The 8,152-nt window shown below is 38.3% G+C and overlaps 1 non-coding gene across 1 annotated transcript; it reads left to right on the top strand.

The window, feature by feature from the left end:
• The first annotated feature begins 3,887 nt into the window (after positions 1-3,887).
• On the top strand, positions 3,888-3,994 carry LOC141662972 (small nucleolar RNA R71). The gene has a single exon (XR_012551069.1). It is a non-coding gene; the product is annotated as a small nucleolar RNA R71 (small nucleolar RNA).
• The last annotated feature ends 4,158 nt before the right edge of the window (positions 3,995-8,152 follow it).

The following is an 8,152-nucleotide window of genomic DNA, read 5'->3' as shown; positions in this document are numbered from 1 at the left end:
CAGCAAGATGTACTGATTATTGCAGGATGAGATAAATGGTCCCATGAAATCGATTCCCCAAACATCGAAGACCTCAACTTCAAGCATCACATTGAAAGGCATCTCATCCTTTCTAGTAAGATTCCCAACTCTTTGGCAATGATCACACCTTAAAATGAATTGATGTGCATCCTTAGACAACGTAGGCCAGAAAAAACCTGCATACAAAATACGAGCTGCTGTCTTTTTACCACCATAATATCCACCATAAACTGTGGAATGGCAGTCTCGTAATATCCCCTCCGTCTCACAGAATGGGATACATCTCCCGATGATCTGGTCAGCTCCTTGTCTAAACAAATATGGTTCATCCCACATGTACCACTTCACCTCATGCAGAAACTTCATCTTTTGAGCCGCATTCATATTAGGAGGCATTATATTGCTAACAAGATAGTTCACAAAGTCTGCGAACCATGGTTCTTCCTCCTAAACTGTGAACAACTGCTCATCCAAAAAAGATTCGTTAATCAATGTCTTATCATGTGAAGTAGAATCGGGATTCTCCAGTCTCGAGAGATGGTCAGCTACTTGATTCTCAGTACATTTTCGATCCTTGATCTCTAACTCAAATTCCTGTAGCAAGAGCACCTAACGAATAAGTCTAGGCTTCGAATCCTTCTTTGAGACCAGATAGTGAATGGCAGCGTGATCAGTGAATACTGTCACCTTTGTCCCAAGCAGATAAGATCGAAATTTTTCGAAGCCAAAAACTATAGCCAAGAGCTCCTTCTCAGTAGTGGTGTAGTTCATTTGAGCTCTATTAAGCGTCTTACTAGCATAGTAGACCACATGAAAGATATTATTCTTGTGCTGCCCAAGAACTGCTCCCACTGCATAATCACTTACATCGCACATCATCTCAAAAGGTTCTGTCCAATCAGGTGTCGTAATAACCGGTGCAGTTATTAAACTCTTCTTGAGAGTCTCAAATGCCGCCAAGCATTCATCATCAAATTTGAAAGGCACATCTTTCTCGAGCAAGTTGCACAACGACTTAGATATCTTAGAGAAGTCCTTGATGAAACGCCGATAAAAACCTGCATGACCAAGAAAACTACGGATTCCTTTCACAGAAATAGGTGGCGGAAGATTTTCAATGACTCCCACCTTGGCTTTATCCACCTCAAGGCCTTTTCTAGAGACTTTATGCCCAAGAATGATGCCTTGTTGCACCATGAAGTGAAATTTTTCACAATTGAGCACCAAATTAGTTTCCACACACCTTTTGAGCACCGAACGAAGATTATTCAAACATTCATCAAATGAATGTCCAAAGACGGAGAAGTCGTCCATGAAAACTTCGACATTATTTCCAATCATATCAGAAAATATAGCCATCATGCATCTCTGAAAAGTGGCAGGTGCACCACATAAGCCAAACGAAACTCTGCGAAAAGCAAATGTGCCAAATGGACAAGTGAAAGCAGTCTTTTCTTGATCTTCTGGTGTAATGCAAATCAAATTATAACCCGAATAGACATCTAGAAGACAATAATACTCATGACCAGCCAACCTGTCAAGCATCTGATCAATAAATGGAAGAGGGAAGTGATCCTTCCTTGTGGTTTTGTTCAACTTTCTGTAGTCCATGCATACCCTACATCCTATGACTGTTCGAGTGGGGATGAGCTCGTTCTTCTCATTTGCTACCACAGTAATACCTCCTTTCTTAGGTACACATTGCACGGGGCTTACCCAGGAACTGTCAGAAATATGATATACGATTTCTACATCTAGCCACTTTAGAATTTCTTTCTTCACCACTTCTTTCATGATAGGATTAAGTCTTCGCTGGTGCTCAACAGTCAGCTTGCTACCTTCCTCTAGCAGAATTTTATGCATGCAACACGAAGGGCTGATCCCTTTTATATCTGCGATAGTCCATCCGATGGCCGATTTGAATTCTCTCAAGATCCTCAAGAGCTTGTCCTCTTCACTACCTGAAAGGTCAGATGCAATAGTAACAGGCAAAGTAGATGCATCACCTAAAAAAGTATACCTCAAGTGTTCAGGCAATGGTTTAAGCTCCAAAGTAGGTGCTTCCTCAATAGATGGTTTGAGCTTTCCCTCAGCATTCTTGAGATCAGTAGTACCAAGAGATGCAAATGGCATGTATAGCTTTCGCCTCCAAGGAGATGCATTTAGATATTGTAGTTGCTCATTGCCTTCCTCATCTTCATTATCGAATTCCCCCACTAAGGCTTTTTCTAAGGCATCAGACCTTAGCAAATGATCAAGTTTTGAAGTTACCGCAGAATCAATCAAATCCACCTTGAAGAACTCCTCATCTTCTATAGGGAATTTCATTGTATTAAATACATTGAATGTCACATCCTGATCTTGCACCCTCATAGTAAGTTCACCGTTTTGCACATTTATCAAGGTACGACCTATAGCCAAGAAAGGTCTTCCCAAGATTATGGGAATCTTCTTATCTTCCTCCAAATCCCGAATGACAAAGTCTACAGGAAAGATGAGCTTATCCACCTTTACTAACACGTCCTCCACGATGCCTCGTGGGTATGTAATAGAACGATCAGCCAATTGTAGAGACATATAGGTGGGCTTTGGATCAGGAAAATTCAGCTTTTTGAAGATAGACAATGGCATCAGATTGATGCTTGCTCCCAAATCGTAAAGGCACTTGTCGAATGACAATTTGCCAATGGTGCAAGGAATGGTGAAGCTACCTGGATCTTTAAGCTTTGGAGGTAATTTTTGTTGCAGTACATCACTGCACTCTTCCGTTACAGCAACTGTATCAAGATCATCCAGTTTCACCTTTCTTGAAAGAATACCCTTCATGAATTTCGCATAACTAGGCATTTGCTCCAGAGCCTCAACAAAGGGTATGTTGATGTGAAGTTTCTTGAACACCTCTAGAAACTTACCAAATTGCTTATCCAGCTTTTGTTTTTGCAATATCTTAGGAAAAGGTGGTGGAGGATAGAGCTGTTTCTCCCCTGTATTACCCTCAGGCAGAGTGTGTTCAACAGTAGTCTTCCTTGGTTCCGCCTCTTTCTCCTTTTGCTTCTCTTCTTCATCTACAACTTCAGCTACTCCATCTTTTGCTATTTCAGCATTAACAACTTTTCCAGACCTTAAGGTAATAGCTTTGACTTGCTCTTTAGCTTCCTTCCTGCCTGGCACTTTAGTATCGCTGGGAAGTGTGCCAGGTTGACGATTGAGCACGACATTGGCTATTTGACCAATTTGATTCTCCAAGGTTTTGATAGAAATAGCCTGACTTTTACATAACAACTTTAGCTCCTCGAAATCAGCACTAGAAGGTGGAGCAGCACCTCCTTGTTGAGGATATAATTGCCTTTGAGCATATTGTTGTGGTTGCGGAAATCCAGGTGGATTAAACTGCTTACTTACAGCTTGCTGATATGGTTGCTGAACAGTATTCTGAGTACTGCTCCAGCTGAAATTGGGATGATTTCTGTTATTAGGATGATAAGTAGCTGGCACAAGCTACTGCGGTCGCTGATAATTGTTCACATACTAAACAGATTCATTAACAAGAGAACTCTGATTCGTAGCATGAGAGCCTGCACAAATCTCACAGACCATAGCTATCTGATTGACTCCATAGTTGGCTAAAGTATCGACCTTCATAGACAGCGCTTGGAGCTGCGTCAACTTCCAGAATACCTGCTACCTTCCCAGGCATCATCCTTTGAGTTAGGTTTTGATGCTCATTTGCAGCCATAGTTTCAATAAGATTATAGGCTTCAGTATAGCTTTTGGCCCACATGGCGCCTCCAGCTGCTGCATCGAGCATGGGCCGAGATTGGGCCCCCAAACCATTGTAGAACCCAGTGATCACCATCCAGTCAGACATACCATGATGTGGACACTTTCTCAACATCTCCTTATAGCGCTCCCAAGCTTCGCACATAGATTCCGTTGGTTGCTGCGTAAACTGAGTAAGAGCACTCCTCATAGCTGCAGTCTTGGCCATTGGATAGAACTTCACCAGAAACTTTTGCGCAAGATCTTCCCAAGTAGTGATGGACCCAGCTGGTTCAGAATGTAACCAGTCCTTAGGTTTATCCCTCAGAGAGAATGGGAAAAGCCTCAGCTTAATAGCCTCATCAGTAACACCATTATATTTGAAAGTACTACAGATCTCGACAAAATTCCTATGCATGTTGGGATCTTTAGTCGCAACACCTCCGAAAGAAACAGAACTCTGCACCATCTGAATAGTGCCCGACCTGATTTTAAAAGTATTAGCCTGAATAGCCGGATGAAGGATACTTGACTGAATGTCATCAATTTTAGGCCGAGAAAAGTCCATAAGAGCTGGATCTGCTGGAACTATACGATCACCCATGGTTACCAGTTCTTTCTGCTCACTCTCTTTATCTAAATCTTCAAAATCTATCTTCTCCGGAATATCAAGAACTGAGTCTGTCTCCTCACCGTACTAGACTCCTCTTGCGAGTGCGAGAATGTAATAACCCCAATTTTTGGAATTTTTGAAACCCTTATGAATAGTGTTTTGCTGATTATGCTGAATAAGAAAACTTTTCATGCCACACTATGTAGGGGCTCTTTTATTGATCTTCTGGGATATTATTAGTACTCTATATGATAAATAAGTGTATGTAAAGATCGTCAGAATCCAAATTCGAATACTTTGATTTTTCCCGAAAATCTACCAGATACAGAAAGAATTGAGTATAAGGTAACAGAATAAAAAGGATTTAAATTCAAGGATTAAAAGAGAGGATCATGAAAAGAATATAATGTATTGAGAAAGGTTAAAGAAACCTAAGTAATAAGATCCCGGGTATGATCCCTCAAACGATAAACGAAAACGAAAGTTAAGCGAACCGTATAACAGATAAGCGGTCATTAGCCAAGAAATTAGGGGTTAATCAAAGAGGTTAGTGGATGATGATGTCATGACACCATCAAGAAGAAGACAAGTGTAACAAGATGACCTAAGCATGACAAGTGGGAAGGATTGGTTGGTTGATTGTGAGCCACACATTTTTTACCATGGTAAAAATTTAATTTATTTCCAAGACAAAAGGAAGCAACCAACCAACAAATATCATAACACAAATACAAATTGAAAGTTGACTTTCCCATTTCAAGAAGAAAGCTCTCGGCTAAAACAAACCCAGCAACTTCAAACTGCCATATCTCCTTCAATACTCACTCAAATGTTGTGTTCTATAGCTCGTTGTAAAGGTATTGAAATGGCCTAAAACTCTTGTTCACAAGTCTCTTCCAAATAAGCATGGTAAGACCCTCATTTTTACAGTTCTTTAAATCGGACTTTTAGAAACTTCAAAGCCTAACTTTGTGTTCTTGATTTCTTTGGAAAGATCAAGCTTGTAGGAGGCTCCATAAGGCTTCCTAGTAACTTTCCACCCTCCAAGAAAGGTATAAATATTCACACCCTTTAGTAATAAGTTTGAATGTTGAAGTTTGGAGATGGTTTGGATGGATGAGTAGTAATTTGAATGATAAGCATGATTCGAGCTTAATTGTTAAGTAGTTTAGTTGAATTTGGAGATGTTATAATATATGATTGGATTGAGATCCTTGAGCTTATTATGACTGAAATCAGTAGCATTGATGTGTATCCCCGCTTTGCGACCGAACCATTAACCCTCGCCTTACTTTGAAACCTTGGTTAAGGACCTTAAATGACTAATTGGGGTAAGAAATAATTATTTAAAGTGGATTAGGCAGTTGGTAAGGTACTCGCGAAAGAATCGCCTTAAAACCCTTACTGGTTAATTTATTAAAAATGGTGGAGCCGAGGGTACTCGAGCGACTTAAGTAAATCGTTAAGCGCGAAAGCGAACGTTAGGACTCTAAATGGTTAAAGTCTAGTTTCTTAAGCGACCGGGGTTTAATTCCGACTTATGTTGTTGTTCATAGGTTATCGGACCCACTCTAAGCTTAAGTCTATCCGGGAGCACTCAGGCAAGTTTTCTACCCGTATAACTGTTGTTGTGATGTATATGTGTATATGCATGATCTTGTGATAAATGCATATTTGTTATTAGCAAATTCTTGCGATATATTGTAGCATGTGATATGGTATATATGCATGCCTGTTTTGTATTCTTGATTTATATATCTGTTGGTTCAAATGCTTATTAGTTGCATAATACCTATGTTAGAGATAAGCAGTAGTGGCGTTTACCCTTAGTATAGGGGACCCAAAGGTGAACATTTTTCTAAACCGGGAGTCGATGTTCCCGAGTATATATATATATATATATATATTTATATATATATATATAGATATAGTTTTCAAAACTATTAATCGAATAAGTTTTATTCGATAACTTTATTAATGAATATTATTTGGAATATTCATTCGAGGACTTATGACTCCGTTTATTTTATTTAATGAATATTATTTGGAATATTCATTCAAGGACTTATGACTCCACTTATTTTATTTAATGAATATTATTTGGAATATTCATTCGAGGACTTATGACTCCGCTTATTTTATTTAATGAATATTATTTGGAATATTCATTCGAGGACTTATGACTCCGCTTATTTTATTTAATGAATATTATTTTGAATATTCATTCGAGGACTTATGACTCCGCTTATTTACTAAATAATATTCTTTATTTTATTAAAGAATAATGTTTCGATAATCAAACTTATTTTCGATTATTCAAATAAAGATCATACTTTCGTATAAGTATATCTTTGGGTATTAATATTCATTTCAAGTATGAGTTTTAAAACTTCTACTTCAATAATTTTTATAAAGATTATTCTTTATGGGAATAATATTTAAATAATAATATTCAGATATTTTCTAATATATTGGGACTGATTTATTTTATTAAATCAGCATTACTCCAAACATTCTTAAAAATGTTTCTGAGTCTTCAAAATGATTTTTAAAAGTTAGGGCGGATCCCAAAACTCATTTTCAAATTTAAGATCTTCCTTTCGAAGGGGATTTAAATACTCGCTCAAAACCTAGGGGATCCGGCTTTGTGGTGTATTTTACATTCGCAACGTGGTTGCTGTTTTGAGAAAACAATTTGATTACTTGCCCAACGTTCGGGAAGTAAGTCCATCTAATTGAGTCGGCATAAGCGACAGGCCGGGGTACGGTCTATCAAAGTGTAAGTGGCTGGGTGGCAGTCCATCAACGCGTAAGAGGCCGGGTGGCGGTCCAGCACAAGGTCCTTATGTGGCCAGGGTGATGACCGGTGGGGGATTCATCCATCTACTAGTAGAAAAGGTTACTTATTGGTATCTTTGCCTGATCAGCAAGATATCAGGTTTATGCCAAGGTTTTCTCCTTTCCAAATTTATTGGATATTGCAACTCTGTTTATAATTTTCATAACAGAGGTTTTCAAGGAGTGTATGAAATGTATATATATAGGTGTATATATATCGGGACTTAATGAAGTATCTCGTAACTTCATTATTTATAATGATATTTCAAAGATTGAATCTATTCAAATCTTGTCTTGTAGTCTCATCTATGTGATGAACTTTTGAAACTAATTATAACTTGAACGGTGATAGTTCGAGTAGTATTCGGAAAAGATATAAGTATATTGGAGTATCTTGTAACTTCATCTTTTAAACTTATATCTAGTAAATGATTATCTTATGCATGACAAAGATTTTCAGAAAAACGTTGAGACAAGGTTAGATATATGAGATCACCTTACAACGATATTTTGATACAGTTATACACTGGAACTCTGTGTGTATTATGCATGGAAGAGGACTTCTAATATTTTGAAAAGTTTATACGTATATATACTGAATATTTTGCGACTTCATCGCATTAAGATATCAAACTTGGTTCATTTCTTTTGACCGAGGCTTTCATGAGTACTATGAGAATGCTCATATATTGTTAATTATTATACATATTATTTCGGTGGGCTTGTTGCTCACCCTTGCTTTCTTCTTTCATCACACAATATCAGATAGACAAGATGAAAATGACCAAGCTCCCAATTCGCGAGCGGATAGGAAACGTTCCGCAGTTTCCTATAGGCGTTGATGTCACTGTAGCTGAGGTAGGAGCTACCAATAGGCTAGGCTTTCAACTTTTGATGTAGCAGACTTGTGTATCTTTATCA

This window comes from Apium graveolens, chromosome 5, assembly GCF_009905375.1.
Source record: "Apium graveolens cultivar Ventura chromosome 5, ASM990537v1, whole genome shotgun sequence".
Taxonomy (NCBI): Eukaryota; Viridiplantae; Streptophyta; class Magnoliopsida; order Apiales; family Apiaceae; genus Apium; species Apium graveolens.
This window is presented reverse-complemented; position numbering and strand designations above follow the sequence as displayed.